At 34.8% G+C, this 24,250-nt stretch overlaps 3 pseudogenes across 1 annotated transcript; all 3 read right to left on the reverse strand.

Moving 5' to 3' along the window:
- Positions 1-10,714: 10,714 nt before the first annotated feature.
- On the reverse strand, positions 10,715-13,122 carry LOC149149128 (CCG-binding protein 1-like; annotated as a pseudogene).
- An 817-nt stretch (positions 13,123-13,939) lies between these two features.
- On the reverse strand, positions 13,940-16,335 carry LOC149149129 (CCG-binding protein 1-like; annotated as a pseudogene). Its single transcript, XR_016263213.1, has 3 exons — positions 16,167-16,335; positions 14,607-14,680; positions 13,940-14,278 (listed from the first exon to the last, which is right to left on the reverse strand). The product of XR_016263213.1 is annotated as a CCG-binding protein 1-like (transcript).
- Positions 16,336-17,107: 772 nt separating this feature from the next.
- On the reverse strand, positions 17,108-19,519 carry LOC149149130 (CCG-binding protein 1-like; annotated as a pseudogene).
- Between the last annotated feature and the right edge of the window lie 4,731 nt (positions 19,520-24,250).

Consider the following 24,250-nt stretch of genomic DNA (forward strand, 5'->3'; position numbering starts at 1 on the left):
TATTTTTCTTTGTCAGAAAGAAAAAATTTCATGATTTATATGAAGATAATATAAAAGTCCTGATACATAGGAGGACAAAATGCCTTAGGCGCAGATGTTCAGAAATCAGATACTGTCATAGAATTATAGGATCAAAAATCACATAGATGACTAAAAATTCAAGTATTAAGCCCATAGCGCCACATGATCTCCAGGGGAGATATTGCACCAAAGCATGATAAAAACAGATCTGGAAACAACAAAATACATATGATGCCAAGACAAAAATTAATCCACAGAAGGCATATAGCCTGGAATTTTGATCAAGATGGAGTCAAGAGACAGACAAGAGTTCTGGAAGATGTGTTCATTCAAAAACCAGCCAGTAATAACGAAAAAAGAACGCCAGAAAAGACGTTGCGAGCTCCACCACCTGAAACGATCCTGAACAGAAGGAAAAACCTTACACTTAAAGAAAGGAAAAAAATAGTAATCAAGTATTCTAGCCGAAGCGATTTCCAGTAAAACCTACGATAACCATTTTACAATTTCTAATTTAAAAGATTCGCAGGAAGCATCATGCAAACGCATATGATATTATGAAGTGGAATGTAAGGATGGATAGCTGGCTTACCAAGTCCAGGGCAGACATGTTAAATTCATGCCCACTCACTTGCTCGGGATTCAAAAACTGTTGGCTGCTAATTCCTAGCTAGCCTTTCGAGATGTTTCTGTGGAATATAATATAGTAAGCTAATTGTGACAATTTATAACTTCCAAAGTGCACATTGAATTAAAAGGCATCTATCTTCGGAATATAATATAATAAGCTTTTTACAATTTATAGTTTCCAAAATGCACATCCAATTAAACTAAAGTAATCCAAATAAATAACTTCAAAATTTATATGGGCTATATTGGAAATACTTTTTCGGAACTTTGATGCGTTTTGCTAATTCGAATACTTCGATTCCCTGCATGAGTCGACTTAACTCCCTTACTGACATCCTATCCCACATAACCTTCCGCTCATATCTTGTCAAATATCAGGACGTTTCCAATAAATAATTCTATTTGGGAATGCATAACTTCTCTATTCCGAGTGGAAATCGTTCCGTTGCCATACGACTCCATCAAACATATGGTGAAAATGAGAAGATAATGGCCTTAAATCCCGAATTTCCATATAGACCATAAAATTTGAATTTTTGAACCAGTTTCATATAAAGCATAAAACTTGAAATTTCAAACCAGTTTCATATAAAGCATAAAACTTGAAATTTCAAGCCAGTTTCATATAGAACATAAGATTGAAATTTGGAACCAGTTACGTAGATTAGAGTGGGCCAAATGACAACATACAACTTCGAATCCTTTCTGATGACAGTGAAAACCAGAAGTGGAATCCTTTTCCATCACAGTTAAAAACACAAGTGAAGGCAATTAATTGAACATATCAAAACACTATCACACAGATGAAAAAAAGGCTACAGTACAATCTCAAAAACGCCACCGAAGAGGCCATCATATTTTTATGAATATCTACATAAGTGAAAACGCTCAAGCCAAAAGTTCCTTGCAACCCCAAAACACAGTACATCAATTTACAGAAAACAAAACAAAGCACACTAGCTGCACATCAGTCTACAGGTTATAATTACAATATTCATCATAGGGCTGCCTGTCGATAAGGTTCCAGTCCATCAGACACCGGGGCCCCTGATAGTTGGAAGAAAATTTGGATCACTCAGTTTATCCTTGGTTGTATCTCCAAGGCACCGCGACTTGAAGTCATTTGAATTTACTTTAACGTCCACTGATGGGACACCAGCTTGGCGCGCTACATACAGGCTTCGATTGTTCTCGCACCAGAGCTTGCCATTCTCTCCTCTGTGGACTTGAAGCCCGCTACTAGCGGGTCGTGACGATCCCGCCTTAACTTCCGCTACAGCGTCCTGCAATTTGACCCCACTCATGGGCCCTTTACTAAAGGAACTCTTTATACTCTCCTGCGTGAAGCGAAGAGATTTGGTGTCCGCTGTAAAATATCCGACTTGCGAACGGCTCAAATTCCCGCTACCGGACTTCCCTGCTGCAGCCTTAGACTGCATGGCCGAATTGCTCGACTTCCCAATGCTACTGTGGGAGACTCCTAGCTTCCCTGTGGAAGCATGTGAGCCCACTGATTTCCCCCTGATCCATGGGAACCGCCCGACCTTCCCCCACCACCACCTCCACCCGATTTTCCCCCGCCACCACCTCCACCCGATTTTCCCCCACCACCTCCTCCCGACTTTCCCCCACCACCACCACCACCTCCTCCCGACTTGCCTCCACCTCCTCCTCCAGACTTTCCCCCACCACCACCTCCAGATTTCCCCATGATAACTCTTGAGCTCTTGTACCAGATACAGTAATACCCTCAAATTGTCCCACTGACTTTCCTACATAAAGAGCTGCGAGCGCAGTATTATATAGAGAATGCGGCGAATAGGAAATTAATGAGATGTCAGAATCAATTTAATGAAGAAACCTCCTAGATACATGAAGTGGATCAATTATATCCACAAATTCATTCGATATGACCAGTGACATGAAGTGGCGAGATATTTGATCAGATATATCGACAAATTCATTCGATTTCACCAGTGACATGACAAAGGGAAAACAGTTTTATGCCGGCGGGTGTTCAGATAAGTGTTTTGAAACCCTAATACCGGGCAATTCCTATTTCCAACTCCATTGAAACATAAATGCAGCCTGACATGTAAGGGGAATAATAGTTGCTTTGTTGTTAAAATGCCAAAGTCAATTTTGAGGGAAATAGATACAAGAGAACTGCTATATCTCTAGCATGTGAGGCTGCATTTATGTTTCAATGGGGTTGGAAATAGGAATTGCCCTAATACCGAACGTTGTAAATAAAGTACGGCGACGCGCTAATGGCACATGCTGTAAGCCTAGTCTAATTTATTATTGTGACAGCGTTGGAGGTGGAAAAAGATTCACTAAATAAATATTGTAAACTATGAATGAGGTTACAGTCACATCTTATCCATACATTATTATATGATATGTGTTCGGAGTACTTTTAACTCCGTCGTTCTGGCATTGATTAAAGTTTACAGTTTTCAATTAGATCAACTAAAAATACCTGCTCATAAATTATCTACAAAATACTTGCTCATTAAACTATCTTGAGAATATAATTATCGCTTCAATGTCACAGCAAGCAAATCAGTGATAAGGTTTAGGCGAGTTTAATTATCGTGTGGTGTAACAGTAGTAAAAAAACTGATGATTAAATTTAGTTTGCAAATATAATTATGGTTTTTGATATAACTAACAACCAAATTTGTGACTGTTTTGAAGCCATCAATAAACACATCCCTGTTTGTGAGTTTTGACACCACCGCTGTCAACTCGTAACATTTATAATATATAGTAATGGCAAATAGAGTACCCCACTAGCTTACAAAAAAAACATTTATAATATATCATTTTCTTCCATACATCCAAGTAGTTATTAATCAAATGGATATATATGCTTTGAATGTATATACTTGTTCGAATGGATATATATGGTTTGAATGTATAGACTTGTTCGAATGGATATAAAGCATGCACTAAAAATAAAATTAGTAGTTATGTGATATATTCTAGAGTTTTTAGTGGATTTTTGGTCGGAATCTAGTTAAATTATTTCGGTGAAACTTTTATTGGTTTTTGATTATATATGAATTCAACATTTTCAATAATATTGATGATATTTTTTTATTGTGAAAAATTTATTTATTAAATTTATGATTTCAATATAAAAATATTAAATTTTAGACAAATTAAATTAAAAAACATTTAAAATTAATAATCATATAATTTTAATAATAAATAAATAAAATATTATAAATAAATAAAAAACCCAATCAATATTCTGATATCATGTAAATATTTACTAGCATTTGCACCAGATGTTGCAAAGGAAACGCTGTAAGTCGGCAGCGCATATGGAAGAAGAACATAAATGAAAAATATGTGATAGGTTAGGTGATCTAACTATAGCCAAATCTGAATGATAAAATAAATCTAAATGTTAAATGTAATACAATGAAACAATCTACTCAAACCAACGGCATGCACAACTTCCTTAGAATAAGATAAGTTTATCGTTATATTTTAGGTTAAAGATACAATGCTAAAGTTAAATCAGGTAGTTCTATTTTATTTTTCGCCTCTTTCTGAATTCATTTTTTATCAGTTAGATAGAGTGCAGATCCATATATGTAAGCAATATATATATTTTTATGAACCCTATGTGTCACTTATAAAAGAGAGTGAGAGTATCACTTCCCTTCGCTTAGCTAGGGATGGAGTTTGTCTCTCAGCACAATATGATCTTATTTTTATTATAATTAACCTTAAAACATGATTAAAAAACAAAAGCAGATTATAAATTAGTAATTGTCTAGAATTATAACGAAGACAAATGGGGTGGAGGGCATATTATATTATTCGGGAAAAGGCATTGTCATTGGAATCAGATGAAGGGAAAAATACAGAGAAGGCATAGATTCGTAGAGCAAACAATTTTTCAAGGTTTTTTTCGTCACTTCAAAGGCCTTGAAAAAGCCTAGAGCCTGTCCCTAGAAAAGCTCATTGTCCCCACAATCCAATTAAGTAAAGATAATTCATGGATGGCGTAGATACAAGCCGTTTCAGGAAATTGTAAGGTTCTGAATCATTTCAAAAGCCTCGCAAACCAATAGAGCATGGAGGAACTATGCCATAGGAAATTTGACAGGTGAACCCATACCAGGCATCTCAAATTTCTATCCCATGTTTTGCCTTGAGCTTGACCAGAAATAGGTGGTTTTGAATGATTTTTACATAGAACTAGCATATTATATTCAAAACAACCTAGAAAATTTCATTGTGGCCGGAACCTGGACAAGTAAAAAAATTCACAAAAGGCATACATATAGACCATCCGAACATTTTTTAAGATACTGGGTCGTTTCAGAAACCAAAAAACGTAAAATTAATAAAAACCAATCGATAAAAACCTAAAATTAATGAGTGTTCTGTACTCCCACCTGAAAAATTTGGAAGAGTCAATTTGAGTGGAACACATTATAGAAGCTTCCAATGTCAACCGTGTGGCTTCTTTAAGTTGCTGGAGAAGATATTCTGCTAAACCATTCACATCCTCCAAGAGAAAATACAACCACTCATTTCCATTCACTGAAACAGCTTCGAATCTTTCGAAAATGTCTGGAATCACAAGAAGCCCTGCAGATCATATTGACAAATTCACAACGCTATCAGAAGAAAGTGAAATGTAACACATTTAATTGATTAAGAAATTAAGACTTGACCGACTTTTTAATGTGAGGAATTTTTCTAAGAAAAGAGGGAATATATCCTATTTCGCCTGGTCAAACAAATTAACAATATATCAATGCTTTTTCACATGATAAGCGGATTGAAGTTGAAAAAAAAAGCATCAGTACAATATGTTTGTACGAAAACTACACCCAGGAGTCAGGGGCATATTATATGGGTAACTAAGACAAGTGGGGTGGAGGGCATATTATATTATTTGGGAAAAATCATTGTCATTGGAATCAGATGAAGGAAAAAATACAGAGAAGGCATAGATTCGTAGATCCAAACAATTTTTCAAGGTTTTTTTTGTCACTTCAAAGGCCTTGAAAAAACCTAGAGCATTTCCCTAGAAAAGCTCATTGTCCCCACAATCCAATTAAGTAAAGATAAATCACGGATGGCGTAGATACAAGCCGTTTTAGGAAATTGTAAGGTTCTGAATCATTTCAAAAGCCTCGGAAACCAGTAGAGCATGGAGGAACTATGTCGTAGGAACTTTGACAGGTGAACCCATACCAAGCATCTCAAATTTCTATCCCATGTTTTGCCTTGAGCTTGACCAGAAAATAGGTTGTTTTGAATCATTTTTATCATACATAGAACTGACATATTATATTCAAAACAACCTAGAAAATTTCATTGTGGCCAAAACCTGGACAAGTAAAAAAATTCACGAAAGCCATACATATAGACCATTCGAACATTTTTCAAGATACTGGGTTGTTTCAGAAACTGAAAACCTAAAATTAGTAAAAACCAATCGATAAAAACCTAAAATTAATGAAATTTCATTAGAACGTTCATCTTTACATGTTAGACATTCCATAACGAAGAACCGTCAAACACATGACAGAACTACCATTATGAGTTTGTGGATTAAGCAAGTCATGAGAGGAAAGGATGAAACATAAAATTTTATGATCTTATTTTTATTATAATTAACCTTAAAACATGATTAAAAAACAAAAGAAGATTATAAATTTGTAATTGTCTAGAATTATAATGAACAGTCATAAAACCAAAATTTTATGATCTTATTTTTATTATAATTAACCTTAAAACATGATTAAAAAACAAAAACAAATTATAAATTTGTAATTGTCTAGAATTATAACGAACAGTCACAAAACCAAAATTTTCACTGTTTTACCTTATAATCACAAGTCTCAGCAACGTTTATAATTCTACCACTTCTTCTTATTATTCTAAACCATTCATACAAGTTGCTACCATCTGGTATTTGGGTGCACCTCTATATCATACATATCATTAAAGTAAACTTCTTCTTATTATTCTAAACCATTCATACAAGCTACTTCCATCTGGTATTTGGGTGCACCTCTATATCATACGTATCATTAAAGTACACTTTTCTTTGCAAATAAGAATAAAAATAGAGTGTTCTGTACTCCCATCTGAAAAATTTGGTAGAGTCAATTTGAGTGGAACACATTATAGAAGCTTCCAATGTCAACCGCGTGGCTTCTTTAAGTTGCTGGAAAAGATATTCTGCTAAACCATTCACATCCTCCTCTTAGCATTTTTTGTATAGGGTGAATCAGGCATCTTTTCCCTCTCCTCTTCATTCAGATCTTCCTAGGATTTTGGCAATTCATTTGGTTGAATGAAAGGATGTTCTTTTGGTGAATTGGTATCACTAACTGGAGAACTGGATGAAGTCATTGGGATTTGTTCTTTGCTCTGAGCCTTATTTTGCAGCTTTGGCATTTTTGCAATCGTGCTTACATTGCCAATGAGAGATTTGACGCCCCCTGATTGTCTCACTAAGTTTTCCATTCGTTCCAAGGGCTGACAGTCAAAGATTCCATCCTCTGAAGATGAAACATTACACAGCTCCTCAGATTCCTCCTGCAAATTTTACATTTTATATTCTCGTTAAACACATTAGAATGTGTATCTAGCTCATAAGGCTAGCATTCCAGATCTTTTTTGCATCTGTGCTATATTTCAGCGACGTTTATAATTCTACCACTTCTTCTTATTATTCTAAACCATTCATACAAGTTGCTGCCATCTGGTATTTGGCTGCACCTCTATATCATACATATCATTAAAGTACACTTTTCTTTGCAAATAAGAATAAAAATAGAGTGTTCTGTACTCCCACCTGAAAAATTTGGAAGAGTCAATTTGAGTGGAACACATTATAGAAGCTTCCAATGTCAACGGTGTGGCTTCTTTAAGTTGCTGGAGAAGATATTCTGCTAAACCATTCACATCCTCCAAAAGAAAATACAACCACTCATTTCCATTCACTGAAACAACTTCGAATCTTTCGAAAATGTCTGGAATCACAAGAAGCCCTACAGATCATATTGACAAATTCACAACACTATCAGAAGAAAGTGAAATGTAACACGTTTAATTGATTAAGAAATTAAGACTTGACCGACTTTTTAATGTGAGGAATTTTTCTAAGAAAAGAGGGAATATATCCTATTTCGCCTGGTCAAACAAATTAACAATATATCAATGCTTTTTCACATGATAGGTGGATTGAAGTTGGAAAAAAAAAGCATCAGTACAGTATGTTTGTACGAAAACTACACCCAGGAGTCAGGGGCATATTATATGGGTAACTAAGACAAATAGGGTGGAGGGCATATTATATTATTCGGGAAAAATCATTGTCATTGGAATCAGATGAAGGAAAAAATACAGAGAAGGCATCGATTCGTAGATCCAAACAATTTTTCAAGGTTTTTTTTGTCACTTCAAAGGCCTTGAAAAAGCCTAGAGCCTGTCCCTAGAAAAGCTCATTGTCCCCACAATCCAATTAAGTAAAGATAATTCACGGATGGCATAGATACAAGCTGTTTTAGGAAATTGTAAGGTTTTGAATCATTTCAAAAGCCTCGGAAACAAGTAGAGCATGGAGGAACTATGCTGTAGGAACTTTGACAGGTGAACCCATACCAGGCATCTCAAATTTCTATCCCATGTTTTGCCTTGAGCTTGACCAGAAAATAGGTGGTTTTGAATCATTTTTATCATACATAGAACTAGCATATTATATTCAAAACAACCTAGAAAATTTCATTGTGGCCGAAACCTGGACAAGTAAAAAAATTCACAAAAGCCATACATATAGACCATTCGAAATTTTCCCTCCTTTGTTGTACTTTTTCTTCTCACTGTCCATGGTTTCAGTCTGCATGATAAAACCCTAGGTTTGGTAGGAGGAAAGGGTAGGGTAGTATTGGGAAAACAGGGAAAATGGGACAGTTGTGTTGAGGGAAGGGAATGAAGGGGTTAGGGGTTAGGTAAATTTATGGGAAAATTCTGGGGGGTAGGGATAGGTGTTAGGGAGTGTAAGTAGGTGGAATTTCCTGAAAAGAGTGAGGGGAAGTAGGGAAAAAGGACAAAAAAATGTCCTAGCTTAGGAATTTGCCAAAAACACAACGTGGGGCTAGGGTTTTGGCGAAAATGATGGGAATGAGGGAGAGGAGTGTGGGAAAGGGTTGAGGGAGGTGTATGAGGTGTGTTCAGGGGTATTAGGGCAAGAAAATAGGAGTTTTAACCTTGAATTGAAGCAGAAACCAAAGGACACCAAAAGTGCAGTGAAATCCCTAGGAGAGGGAATTCACCACTTGCTGAAGAAAATCTCTGTATAAAAGCTGATGTGACATTGTACTTACTTGGTGTGAAGGCTATGGATCCTGTAGACTGATGAAATCACCCTGCTATAGCTTCCTTTTGCCTTGTTTTCCAAAAGCGCAGTGAAACTGCCAGAAGCACAACGAAACTGCGAGAAGCGCAGCGAAACTGGGAATGCAAGGGTTTTAATGAGGAATTTTGATGCTCTGGTGGCTGGGATGATGCTCGATGGTAGAGAGATGCTCAATGAAGGTGAAATGAGCAATTAGGAAACTTGGATGGTCTTCTTATAGGCTGGAAGTCGATTTTTTGATGATGGCATGACATCATATGTCTTTTTGAGAAATGATGAAATATGGTAGTGTACTGCAGTTTTATTACTTTATTCAGCATAGTTACATCTTCACAAGGAGGAAAATGAACCTTAGAAAACTCTTTGAACACTTTTCCCTAATTACTAGTCCCATAATGGTGACATGAGGTGATGACATGACCCCTATATGACTCTTCGATGATATGACCTAACAATGACAACAAATGGACATCTAAGATCATGATTTGGACCTTTAGACCTTTGCAGTATAAGTGACCATGAAATGATAACCAAGATACCCTTTGGTGACCCTTTACAAGGAGTGATGACAAGACCATGACAGTGTTTATTGACCTTGCGAATGGAGGGAGTAGTAATGACCTAGAACTGAACAATGATCAAATTTTATTTGAAAATTTATTTGAAACTATAACAATTTGACCTAGGACCCTATCAACCATATTGAAAGAGTACATTTGATCACTGGTGACTCATAGACACTAACACACTTGTCTACTGATACTGAACAAAAGAACAAAAAGAATTTCATTCAAATTGGACATATATACCAGGCATGGCTGAGTCAACCATAAACTCTAAAAATAATTGAGGAATGTTGCAACAGTCCATATCAAAAGGTTGCAATACTCAGCTTCACATGGTCACGTCTCCAATCATGATCAAGCATCAAGGCTATACTCTTAATCACTCACTAGATTGAATACCCTATTCAATCACTAAGATATAAAGACAGGCCTCATAAACACCTAATAAGGTATTCCTATGGCCTCTTATTGAATCAAGGATAGATTGAATTTAGCCACATTTTCTACAACAATCAACGGATGGGGGGCCTTAGTTTGAAGAAGCAAATATCCCATTGACATAATCCACAATCCCTAAATGGAAATGGAAACTAACTTAAGGACAGTCTGTGGACACCAAAATCTAATTTGCCAAATTAAGAATTCCCCCAGAAACCAACAATTAAACAAAGTGTTGATTAAGAAGAGTGACTTCAATCATATGGTAGCATGGATAGCTAATTCACATACTGAATACTCATAATTCAAATATGAGGCATGAGTGTTCGGTTTTTATTATCCAGTGAAGAACAAACAATGAAACCAGAATAATTTACTCACAATATGCTCTACTCCATTCCTGGTGGAGCACACATCACATTTAGAAAAATGTATCGTACATATAATATTTACATTAGCCATAAACAGTGAAGGCTCTTAGAAAACTGCAGTCAACTGCTTTCTTCCTCCCAAAGAACACTGGGAATATATAGGAAACAGAGTGGACCGAGATCATAATGAAATGAAAGTAGAGGCCTACTTATTGTATCTTACAAATGACCTGTTGGAGGTGACGAGTGTCACAAACTCGAACACAATTCAAAACATACAAATAGTTTCACTCTCTGGATGAGGTAAATATCAAAAATTGTCTCAGCATTTTTGTATAGGGTAAATCAAGCATCTTTTCCCTCTCCTCTTCATCCAGATCTTCCTAGGATTTTGGCAATTCATTTGGTTGAATGAAAGGATGTTCTTTTGGTGAATTGGCATCACTAACTGGAGAATAGGATGAAGTCATTGGGATTTGTTCTTTTCTCTGAGACTCATTTTGTAGCTTTGGCAATTTTGCAATCATGCTTACATTGCCAATGAGAGATTTGATGCCCCCTGATTGTCTCACTAAGTTTTCAATTCGTTCCAAGGGATGACAGTCAGAGATTCCATCCTCTGAAGATGAAACATTACATAGCTCCTCAGATTCCTCCTGCAAATTTTACATTTTATATTCTCGTTAAACACATTAGAATGTGTATCTAGCTCATAAGGCTAGCATTCTAGATCTTTTTTGTGTCTGCTATATTTTAGCAATTTTCAACCGAGCAAAATATATAAAAGTGGATACAAGCTCTTCATTTGCTGATCAGAATTCTTGCATCACTATAAAAATTGGGAAAGTTCACCAACTATTTAGGAAAGCGTGTAGTTCCTTAATGCTTTTCAACTATTCTGATATAATAATCACTTCTTACATCTGGCTTCTTACTCTTACATGCTAAACGGGACAAATATCAATGCTTATGAAAATCAAACCTTCATCTTCTCAAAGTCAAAGGATGTCTCCCAGCAGCTGAATGATTCCTCGCCTTCTAGAGTTGAACATCACTCTGTAAAGAAAATTTAAGTTACTTTAACTGGACTTGGATATATCAACCATAAAAAGAAATCAAGAATATGCTCATCTCAGCAATTGTAGAAGATTCGAGTACAAGAAATTTGCACAATCTCGCAGTAATAATTCAGTCTTAGGCAAAGTAGTCCAATAGGTCTTCATCAATCTCAAATTTGAATTTTAGAAGTATCCATTTACTAACGAAATTCCATTCAACATAAATCCATCTTAACTCTTTATTTGGAAAAGAAGCCATTACACTAGCAGCTCAACGTAACTTATATAAAAACTTGTGCTCTTTTGTTGTGAGGTCCAACAAAGATATCAATGTCAAATCTTAATTTTGAAATAAGTACTCATTCACTTACCAATTTAAGATGTTCCAAGTACCATAAATCTAACTTAAACCTGAATACAGGGATCAAAAGGCAATTAAACAACAATTAATAGATCTCGGGTTTATATATCCTATTTGTTTTTGTATGGATAGGACCATTATGAACACAAAGACATGAAGAAATGACATCTTCCCCATCAGGGCATTAAAGCACCTCATTTCTCTTTGATACTGGCATCACTAACAATGTCAGTGTCATATTCTGTAGGTTCTTTCTAGTTTGTAGTTGTATTTATGTGGGATGGTTCTTTCTTTCTAATGTGTAGTTGTATTTACTATTTTTGTCGGATGGTTAAACCAATTGAAGTAACTCTCAAAGTTATGATTGTTATCTATGTGATATTAGAAGATATTATTACAGTGGCATATCCATATAATGGAATTTCATTCAAAAGTCATTAAAAGATAGACACGCGTTTCATATGATATACCCCATTTACAAAGACTTCATTATCCCTCTTTAGGGAAAGATCCTGAAAGACCAACCCTTCATATGGTTGGCCCTGGAAGATCTTACAGGAGAAGTTAAAAGTAAAAGGAATCCTAAAAGGTCTTAATCATAGTTCAAGACAAGCAAGTAGGTACGCAATAGCGATATATAGAGACAGCAGAACATAGACACTATCTTAGCCACTGTAATTCATATAGTTGCAAAATCTAGGTAAATTCCCCCACAAATTATAAATAACCTAAGATTTTAAATACCTCTTTTAGAAAGGTTGGTCTTGAGAGGTTAATCCACCCACATCTTCCTACAATAAAATTTTGAATTTAGATCCCAAATATTGGTCTCTTAAGTTCTGAACATCGTTTCTGAAAGAAATTCATTGATTTCCCATAGATGTAAACTGAACCATGTGGTTCAATCATATCAGAAATGCATAGGTCTCAAAACACAGTTTTATCTTGCCCATTCATTAATTCAAGAGACATAAGATACCAACTAATCTGTAATCACATTTTCTGCTTTCTTCAAGGAGGAATTTTTTGAGTGCAGTCCATTGAATGTAAAGGCCTCAGAATATAGTTTGATCTAAAGCATGCATTCATTGAACATACAAAACTGAGAAGATACCAACTTACCCATAATGGCCTTTTTTGCTTCCTTCAACAGGCGAGGTTCCCTTACTCCCCTAGTAATCTTGTCCCTGTTGAATGGCTCAAGCTTGGGTGTCTGAGCAGTTTGATGAGATGGGCTCTCAGATTTCTGGTCTGACATTGCAAGTATCTGATTCATATTGTTGCAATACTCAACTTCACATGGTCACGTCTCCAATCATGATCAACCATCAAGGCTATACTCTTGATCACTCACTGGATTGAATACCCTATTCAATCACTAAGATATAAAGACAGGCCTCATAAACACCTAATAAGGTATTCCTATGGCCTCTTATTTAATCAAGGATAGCTTGAATTTAGCCACATTTTCTACAACAATCAACGGATGGGGGCCCTTAGTTTGAAGAGGCAAATATCCCATTGACATAATCCACAATCCCTAAATGGAAATGGAAACTAACTTAAGGATAGTCTGTGGACACCAAAACCTAATTTGCCAAATTAAGAATTCCCACAGAAACCAACAATTAAACAAAGTGTTGATTAAGAAGAGTGACTTCAATCATATGGTAGCATGGATAGCTAATTCACATACTCAATACTCATAATTCAAATATGAGGCATGAGTGTTCGGTTTTTATTATCCAGTGAAGAACAAACAATGAAACTAGAATAATTTACTCACAATATGCTCTACTCCATTCCTGGTGGAGCACACATCACATTTAGAAAAATGTATCGTACATATAATATTTACATTAGCCATAAACAATGAAGGCTCTTAGAAAATTGCAGTCAACTGCTTTCTTCCTCCCAAAGAACACTGGGAATATATAGGAAACAAAGTGGACCAAGATCATAATGAAATGAAAATAGAGCCCTACTTATTGTATCTTACAAATGACCTACTGCAGGTGACGAGTGTTACAAACTCGAACACAATTAAGAACATACAAATAGTTTCACTCTCTCGATGAGGTAAATATCAAAAATCATGTCAGCATTTTTGTATTGGGTGAATCAGGCATCTTTTCCCTCTCCTCTTCATCCAGATCTTCCTGGGATTTTGGCAATTCATCTGGTTGAATGAAAGGATGTTCTTTTGGTGAATTGGCATCACTAACTGGAGAACTGGATGAAGTCATTGGGATTTGTTCTTTGCTCTGAGCCTCATTTTGCAGCTTTGGCATTTTTGCAATCGTGCTTACATTGCCAATGAGAGATTTGACGCCCCCTGATTGTCTCACTAAGTTTTCCATTCATTCCAAGGGCTGACAGTCAGAGATTCCATCCTCTGAAGATGAAACATTACACAGCTCCTCAGATTCCTCCTGCAAATTTTACATTTTATATTCTCGTTAAACACATTAGAATGTGTATCTAGCTCATAAGGCTAGCATTCCAGATCTTTTTTGCGTCTGTGCTATATTTCAACAATTTTCAACCGAGCAAAATATATAAAAGCGGATACAAGCTCTTCATTTGCTGATCATAATTCTTGCATCACTATAAAAATTGGGAAAGTTCACCAACTATTTAGGAAAGCGTGTAGTTCCTTAATGCTTTTCAACTATTCTGATATAATAATCACTTCTTACATCTGGCCTCTTACTCTTACATGCTAAACAGAACAAATATCAATGTTTATGAAAATCAAACCTTCATCTTCTCAAATTCAAAAAATGTCTCCCAGCAGCTGAATGATTCCTCGCCTTCTAGAATTGAACATCGCTCTGCAAAGAAAATTTAAGTTACCTTAACTGGACTTGGATATATCAACCATAAAAAAAATCAAGAATATGCTCATCTCAGCAATTGTAGAAGATTCAAGTACAATAAATTTGCACAATCTCGAAGTAATAATTCAATCCTAGGCAAAGTAGTCCAATAAGTCTTTTTCAATCTCAAATTTGAATTTTAGAAGTATCTATTTACTAACGAAGTTCCATTCAGCATAAATCCATCTTAACTCTTTATTTGAAAAAGAAACCATTACACTAGCAGCTCAACGTAACTTATATAAAAACTTGTGCTCTTTTGTTGTGAGGTCCAACGGAGATATCAATGTCAAATCTTAATTTTGAAATAAGTACTCTTTCACTTACCAATTTAAGATGTTCCAAAGTACCGTAAATCTAACTTAAACCTTAATACAGGGATCAAAAGGCAATTAAACAACAATTAATAGATCCAGGGTTTATATATATCCTATTTGTTTTTGTATGGATAGGACCACTATGAACACAAAGACATGAATAAATGACATCTTCCCCATCAGGGCATTAAAGCACCTCATTTCTCTTTGATATTGGCATCACTAACAATGTCAGTGTCATATTCTGTAGGTTCTTTCTAGTTTGTAGTTGTATTTATGTGGGATGGTTCGTTCTTTCTAGTGTGTAGTTGTATTTACTATTTATGTCGGATGGTTAAACCAATTGAAGTAACTCTCAAAGTTATGATTGTTATCTATGTGATATTAGAAGATATTACAACAGAGCATATCCATATAATGGAATTTCATTCAAAAGTCATTAAAAGATAGATACGTGTTTCATATGATATACCCCATTTACAAAGACTTCGTTATCCCTCTTTAGGGAAAGTCCTGAAAGACCAACCCTTCATATGGTTGGCTGTGGAAGATCTTATAGGAGAAGTTAAAAGTAAAAGGAATCCTAAAAGGTCTTAATCATAGTTTAAGGCAAGGAAGTAGGTACACAATAGCGATATATAGAGACAGCAGAACATAGACACTATCTTAGCCACTGTAATTCATATAGTTGCAAAATCTAGGTAAATTCCCCCACAAATTATAAATAACCTAAGATTTTAAATACCTCTTTTAGAAAGGTTGGTCTTGAGAGGTTAATCTACCCACATCTTCCTACAATCAAATTTTGAATTTTAGATCCCAAATATTGGTCTCTTAAGTTCTGGATATCGTTTCTGAAAGAAATTCATTGATTTCCCATAGATGTAAACTGAACCATGTGGTTCAATCATATCAGAAATGCATAGGTCTCAGAACACAGTTTTATCTAGCCCATTCATTCATTCAAGAGACAGAAGATACCAACTAATCTGTAATCACATTTTCTTCTTTCTTCAAGGAGGAATTTTTTGAGTGCAGTCCATTGAATGTAAAGGCCTCAGAATATAGTTTGATCTAAAGCATGCATTCATTGAACATACAAAACTGAGAAGATACCAACTTACCCATAATGGCCTTTTCTGCTTTCTTCAACAGGCAAGGTTCCCTTACTCCCCTAGTAATCTTGTCCCTACTGAATGACTCAAGCTTGGGTGTCTGAGCAGTCTGATGAGATGGGCTCTCAGATTTCTGGTCTGACATTGCAAGTATCTGATTCATATTGTTGCAATACTCAGCTTCACATGGTCACGTCTCCAATCATGATCAACCATCAAGGCTATACTCTTAATCACTCACTGGATTGAATACCCTATTCAATCACTAAGATATAAAGACAGGCCTCATAAACACCTAATAAGGTATTCCTATGGCCTCTTATTGAATCAAGGATAGCTTGAATTTAGCCACATTTTCTACAACAATCAACGGATGGGGGGCCTCAGTTTGAAGAAGCAAATATCCCATTGACATAATCCACAATCCCTAAATGGAAATGGAAACTAACTTAAGGACAGTCTATGGACACCAAAATCTAATTTTCCAAATTAAGAATTCCCCCAGAAACCAACAATTAAACAAAGTGTTGATTAAGAAGAGTGACTTCAATCATATGGTAGCATGGATAGCTAATTCACATACTGAATACTCATAATTCAAATATGAGGCATGAGTGTTCGGTTTTTATTATCCAGTGAAGAACAAACAATGAAACCAGAATAATTTACTCACAATATGCTCTACTCCATTCCTGGTGGAGCACACATCACATTTAGAAAAATGTATCGTACATATAATATTTACATTAGCCATAAACGGTGAAGGCTCTTAGAAAACTGCAGTCAACTACTTTCTTCCTCCCAAAGAACACTGGGAATATATAGGAAACAGAGTGGACCGAGATCATAAAGAAATGAAAGTAGAGCCCTACTTATTGTATCTTACAAATGACCTGCTGGAGGTGACGAGTGTCACAAACTCGAACACAATTCAAAACATACAAATAGTTTCACTCTTTGGATGAGGTAAATATCGAAAATCGTCTTAGCATTTTTGTATAGGGTAAATCAGGCATCTTTTCCCTCTCCTCTTGATCCAGATCTTCCTGGGATTTTGGCAATTCATCTGGTTGAAAGAAAGGATGTTCTTTTGTTGAATTGGCATCACTAACTGGAGAACTGGATGAAGTCATTGGGATTTGTTCTTTGCTCTGAGCGTCATTTTGCAGCTTTGGCATTTTTGCAATTGTGCTTACATTGCCAATGAGAGATTTGATGCCCCGTGATTGTTTCACTAAGTTTTCCATTCGTTCCAAGGGTTGACAGTCAAAGATTCCAACCTCTGAAGATGAAACATTACACAGCTCCTCAGATTCCTCCTGCAAATTTTACATTTTATATTCTCGTTAAACACATTAGAATGTGTATCTAGCTCATAAGGCTAGCATTCTAGATCTTTTTTGCGTGTGTGCTATATTTCAGCAATTTTCAACCGAGAAAAATATATAAAAGTGGATACAAGCTCTTCATTTGCCGATCAGAATGCTTGCATCACTATAAAAATTTGGAGAGTTCACCAACTATTTAGGAAAGCGTGTAGTTCCTTAATGCTTTTCATCTATTCTGATATAATAATCACTTCTTACATCTGGCCTCTTACTCTTCATGCTAAACAGAACAAATATCAATGTTTATGAAAATCAAACCTTCATCTCCTCAATTTCAAAAAATGTCTCCCAGCAGCTGAATGATTCCTCGCCTTCTAGAGTTGAACATCACTCCGCAGAGAAAATTTAAGTTACCTTAACTGGATTTGGATATATCAACCATAAAAAGAAATCAAAAATATGCTCATCCCAGCAATTGTAGAAGATTTAAGTACAAGAAATTTGCACAATCTCGAAGTAATAATTTAGTCTTAGGCAAAGTATTCCAATAGGTCTTCATCAATCTCAAATTTGAATTTTAGAAGTATCCATTTACTAATAAAATACCATTCAGCATAAATCCATCTTAACTCTTTATTTGGAAAAGAAACCATTACACTAGCAGCTCAATGTAACTTATATAAAAACTTGTGCTCTTTTGTTGTGAGGTCCAACAAAGATATCAGTGTCACATCTTAATTTTGAAATAAGTACTCATTCACTTACCAATTTAAGATGTTCCAAGTACCATAAATCTAATTTAAATATGAATACAGGGATCAAAAGGCAATTAAACAACAATTAATAGATCCCGGGTTTATATATATCCTATTTGTTTTTGTATGGATAGGACCATTATGAACACAAAGACATGAAGAAATGACATCTTCCCCATCAGGGCATTAAAGCACCTCATTCCTCTTTGATATTGGCATCACTAACGGTGTCAGTGTCATATTCTGTAGGTTCTTTCTAGTTTGTAGTTGTATTTATGTGGGATGGTTCGTTCTTTCTAGTGTGTAGTTGTATTTACTATTTATGTCGGATGGTTAAACCAATTGAAGTAACTCTCAAAGTTATGATTGTTATCTATGTGATATTAGAAGATATTATTACAGTGGCATATCCATATAATGGAATTTCATTCAAAAGTCATTAAAAGATAGACACGCGTTTCATATGATATACCCCATTTACAAAGACTTCGTTATCCCTCTTTAGGGAAAGATATTGAAAGACCAACCCTTCATATGGTTGGCCTTGGAACATCTTACAGGAGAAGTTAAAAGTAAAAGGAATCCTAAAAGGTCTTAATCATAGTTCAACGCAAGGAAGTAGGTACGCAATAGCGATATATAGAGACAGCAGAACATAGACACTATCTTAGCCACTGTAATTCATATAGTTGCAAAATCTAGGTAAATTCCCCCACAAATTATAAATATCCTAAGATTTTAAATACCTCTTTTAGAAAGGTCGGTCTTGAGAGGTTAATCCACCCACATCTTCCTACAATAAAATTTTGAATTTTAGATCCCAAATATTGGTCTCTTAAGTTCTGAACATCGTTTCTAAAAGAAATTCATTGATTTCCCATAGATGTAAACTGAACCATGTGGTTCAATCATATCAGAAATGCATAGGTCTCAGAACACAGTTTTATCTAGCCCATTCATTCATTCAAGAGACAGAAGATACCAACTAATATGTAATCACATTTTCTGCTTTCTTCAAGGAGGAATTTTTTGAGTGCAGTCCATTGAATGTAAAGGCCTCAGAATATAGTTTGATCTAAAGCATGCATTCATTGAACATACAAAACTGAGAAGATACCAACTTACCCATAATGGCCTTTTCTGCTTTCTTCAACAGGCGAGGTTCCCTTACTCCCTTAGTAATCTTGTCCCTGCTGAATGGTTCAAGCTTGGGTGTCTGAGTAGTCTGATGAGATGGGCTCTCATATTTCTGGTCTAACATTGCAAGTATCTGATTCATATTGTTGCAATACTCAGCTTCACATGGTCACGTCTCCCATCATGATCAACCATCAAGGCTATACTCTTAATCACTCACTAGATTGAATACCCTATTCAATCACTAAGATATAAAGACAGGCCTCATAAACACCTAATAAGTTATTCCTATGGCCTCTTATTGAATCAAGGATAGCTTGAATTTAGCCACATTTTCTACAACAATCAATGGATGGGGGGCCTGAGTTTGAAGAAGCAAATATCCCATTGACATAATCCACAATCCCTAAATGGAAATGGAAACTAACTTAAGGACAGTCTGTGGACACCAAAATCTAATTTTCCAAATTAAGAATTCCCCCAGAAACCAACAATTAAACAAAGTGTTGATTAAGAAGAGTGGCTTCAATCATATGGTAGCATGGATAGCTAATTCACATACTAAATACTCATAATTCAAATATGAGGCATGAGTGTTCGGTTTTTATTATCCAGAGAAGAACAAACTATGAACCCAGAATAATTTACTCACAATATGCTCTACTCCATTCCTGGTGGAGCACACATCACATTTAGAAAAATGTATCGTACATATAATATTTACATTAGCCATAAACAGTGAAGGCTCTTAGAAAACTGCAGTCAACTGCTTTCTTCCTCCCAAAGAACACTGGGAATATATAGGAAACAGAGTGGACCGAGATCATAATGAAATGAAAGTAGAGCCCTACTTATTGTATCTTACAAATGACCTGCTGGAGGTGACGAGTGTCACAAACTCGAACACAATTCAAAACATACAAATAGTTTCACTCTCTGGATGAGGTAAATATCGAAAATCGTCTCAGCATTTTTGTATAGGGTGAATCAGGCATCTTTTCCCTCTCCTCTTCATCCAGATCTTCCTGGGATTTTGGCAATTCATCTGGTTGAATGAAAGGATGTTCTTTTGGTGAATTGGCATCACTAACTGGAGAACTGGATGAAGTCATTGGGATATGTTCTTTGCTCTGAGCCTCATTTTGTAGCTTTGGCATTTTTGCAATCGTGCTTACATTTCCAATGAGAGATTTGATGCCCCTGATTGTCTCACTAAGTTTTCCATTCGTTCCAAGGGCTGACAGTCAGAGATTCCATCCTCTGAAGATGAAACATTACACAGCTCCTCAGATTCCTCCTGCAAATTTTACATTTTATATTCTCGTTAAACACATTAGAATGTGTATCTAGCTCATAAGGCTAGCATTCCAGATCTTTTTTGCGTCTGTGCTATATTTCAGCAATTTTCAACCGAGAAAAATATATAAAAGTGGATACATGACCTCGCATCGTCGGCATCGATGCTGTTAACCCTACTGTACAGCGTCGTGCTCCGAACGGAGAGCTTCCCATCGAAAGCGAGGCTTTCCGGTCCATCATTCTCGGTCCAGAGATCGATTCCCCCGGGCTTCTGAAACCTGTCGGCCAAGGCTTGGAGATGCTTGTCAGCCGTAACGGCGAACAAAGTAGGGGTTTTGGCGGACTTTTCCCAGGGCTTTTCAAGATTGGCCGTGGCTGCTCTGAGCTCTGCTCGCTTCCGCATTTCGTAAAGCTGGCGCTCTCAGGAGGCAGGCTTTGAAGAGCTGCTTGGGTTTTTGCGCTTGCATTCTCTTCCACTGCCATTTGATCGAACGGTTCAACCTTTCCTAATCGTCTAACATATTATCTAATGGTATCTAAGGGTGACAAGTAGACATGAAAGGGAGTTGATTTTAGAGGGAAACGCCTTACAGCGTAATTATACATTAAAATCATATTTATTAAACATTAGCTTATGACATATTTGTGCTTTCTAAGTTTTGTGGGAGAACAACTTGGTAGGCTTTCTATTAAAAAATTGAAGGATTAAGCAAATGGCTTCCTATGTGATCCCAATAGCATAATATTTAATATTTATAAATATATAGAAATATATTATTTAAACTATTAAATATTATGTTAATAAATGTGATTCCCTATTTAATTACCCTAGGTTTTAGGGTTTTATAATTTTATGTTTCATAATTTTAGGTTTACATTTTATGGTTTAATAACTTAGGTTTTATATAATTGGATTTTATAGTATTATAACTTAGATTTTATATACTTGGATTTTATAGTATTAGGTTTTTATAACATTGAGTTTTTATAAATTGAAATTTTTAAGTTTTTTTATTGTATTATTTTTTTATAATTTTTAAATTTAATTAAATATTATAAAAAGAAATTATAATAATTGTATGAATTTATAAACATTATATTATAATTTAGTTTATTTTGTATCATTTTAAATTGGTTTATAATAAGTTTATAATAAATATTATTAACAATAATAACATTTAAATCAATATTGAAAACAATATTATTAGTAATATTTATATTATTAATAACATCAATAAAATAATATTAATAATTTTTAGAAAAATAATGTTAATAACATTACTAATCATTATAACTTTTAAATATTATTAATATTTCTGGTTAAATATTATTAACATTTCTTGTTGTAACTTAATAATGGAAAAATTATTAGTAACATTTAAATTATAACATTAATATTAATAATATTAATATTATTAATGTTATTAATGCTCTTAATATAAAATTATTAATATTAATATTGATAAAATATATTAATAATATTTACTTTATAATTATCAATAATAGATTTATTAGTAACATGAAAATCAACCATGCTCACATTGTGACAAAGATTGTATCAATATGAAAATCAATCATGCTCAAGCATGGTCGACCATGGTCCTACATTGCATTGTGACAAGGATTTTGTCAACATGATAATGAAACATGGTGAGCCATGGTCAACCATGTATTTTGAGAGCTTACATATGTTGGCATTATAGTAATTATTGCTTGGGTTTAATATTATTCCCTTTGGTTTATAATCCCTTGGGTTTTTACTATTCCTCTCTTGGGTCTATTATTCGCTTGGGTTTATAATATCAATCATGGTTAACCATGCCCAATCATGGCCATGCATGGTCATCCATCATCAACCATGGTGAATAATGGTCTACCATGTTTCAACTTCACATTGTGACATAGATTGTCTCAATATGAAAACCAACCATTGAGAATCAATCATGGTCAAGCATGAGTAACTATGTTTAAAGGTTGCATTGTGACAAAGGCTCTCTCAATATGAAAATCAAGCATGGTTAACCATGTTTATTTTCGTGTTTATAATATTTATGTTATAAATATATACTTTGGATTTATAATATTAATCCCTCTCATTTAATATTAATTTTAATTTGTTCATAATCCCTTGCGGCTTTAGTATTAATCCTTTAGGTTTATTATTTGGTTGGGTTTATTCCTAGGTTTAATATTGTTCCCTTGGGTTTATAATACCTTTTGCTTTTAGGATTGATCCATTGGGTTTCACTACAACATAGAGGGGGGTTTCAAAACAATATTTGAGACAATTTTGGGCAAATTGTCTTAATTTGAGACAAAAATAAACTTGTGTATTATCTTAAATATTGTCTTTAAGCGAGTGTCTCAAATTTAATGTCTCAAAGTTAATGTCTTAAAAAATTGTCTCTATAAAGACAATATATAACACAAGTGTTATTCTCTCTTAGGAGATAATTTTTTGGGTAAATTGTCTTAAGTTGAGACAAAAAAAACTTGTGTATTGTCTTAAATATTGTCTTTAAGCGGGTGTCTCAAATTAATGTCTTAAAAAATTGTCTCTATAAAGACAATATATAACACAAGTGTTATTGTCTCTTAGGAGACAATTTCATTTTTTCCCTTCCAGAGACAATAATTTGGATTAAAGACATATTGTCTTTATAGAGACAATATGTCTTTTTTCTCTTTAAAGACAATATAAAACAATGAATCCAAAAAAATATCTCACCATTTATATAAAACAATATAAAATGTATTTTATTAATAGTAAACAACAATATCATTGATTAATTCATATTGGGTAATAGTGGAATCGAACCACCATCCTCCTGCATGTAAAGTAAGTGCTCTTCCATTGAGCTAGCACCCTTTAAAGAATTATGTGATTAGGTTGGGAAGTTAAAGAATGTGGTAGAGGGATACAAGAGGTGATGATGGAACTTCAGGACTGTTGTCAAGATGGAATGGATAGGACGGAGGTGGTTGAACTTTCACATAATTGGTAGTATTAACATGATCTTGTATAGGTTCTTGTAAGTGTAATAGAGTATCACATTGATTACTGATCTACTCACCTTATATTGATCTCTCAGTCTAGTAAAGGATAGTGTGATTAATGATCATAAATTTGAGTCATACTAATATGTACTAGTAGCATGTACTGGTTTCTATATACAATTGACGTGATTAGTTCTATTCATTATGGAAAAGTAAGAGCATAATCAATGTAAGTAACAAAGATAGAGATATCCTAATAGCTAATATGATCAAGTAGTGTGAATAACGATATGTCAATAGCTATGAGTAACAAGAGCTACAAGTAATCAGAGTCCTTGTCAGGTATGAAAATAATTAATAAAACATAAGGTGTGTCTTGTTCCTCTTTCCAATTAGTTGTTGCATATGCTTGGAGCACTTATGATCAAATACATACTTTTTATATACTAGTAGAAAAGCGTTGGATCTAAATCCTTGATTAGAGCTTAAACGAGACAAATATTTGTGATGTAATAAAATATAAATCACGTCTTCATATTTCTATTACTATTATAAGATTATGGAAGTTCCAATATAG

The sequence above is a fragment of the Pinus tabuliformis genome, chromosome 9, assembly GCF_031772625.1.
Source record: "Pinus tabuliformis cultivar Carrire ecotype Pingquan chromosome 9, CPIR1, whole genome shotgun sequence".
Taxonomy (NCBI): domain Eukaryota; kingdom Viridiplantae; phylum Streptophyta; class Pinopsida; order Pinales; family Pinaceae; genus Pinus; species Pinus tabuliformis.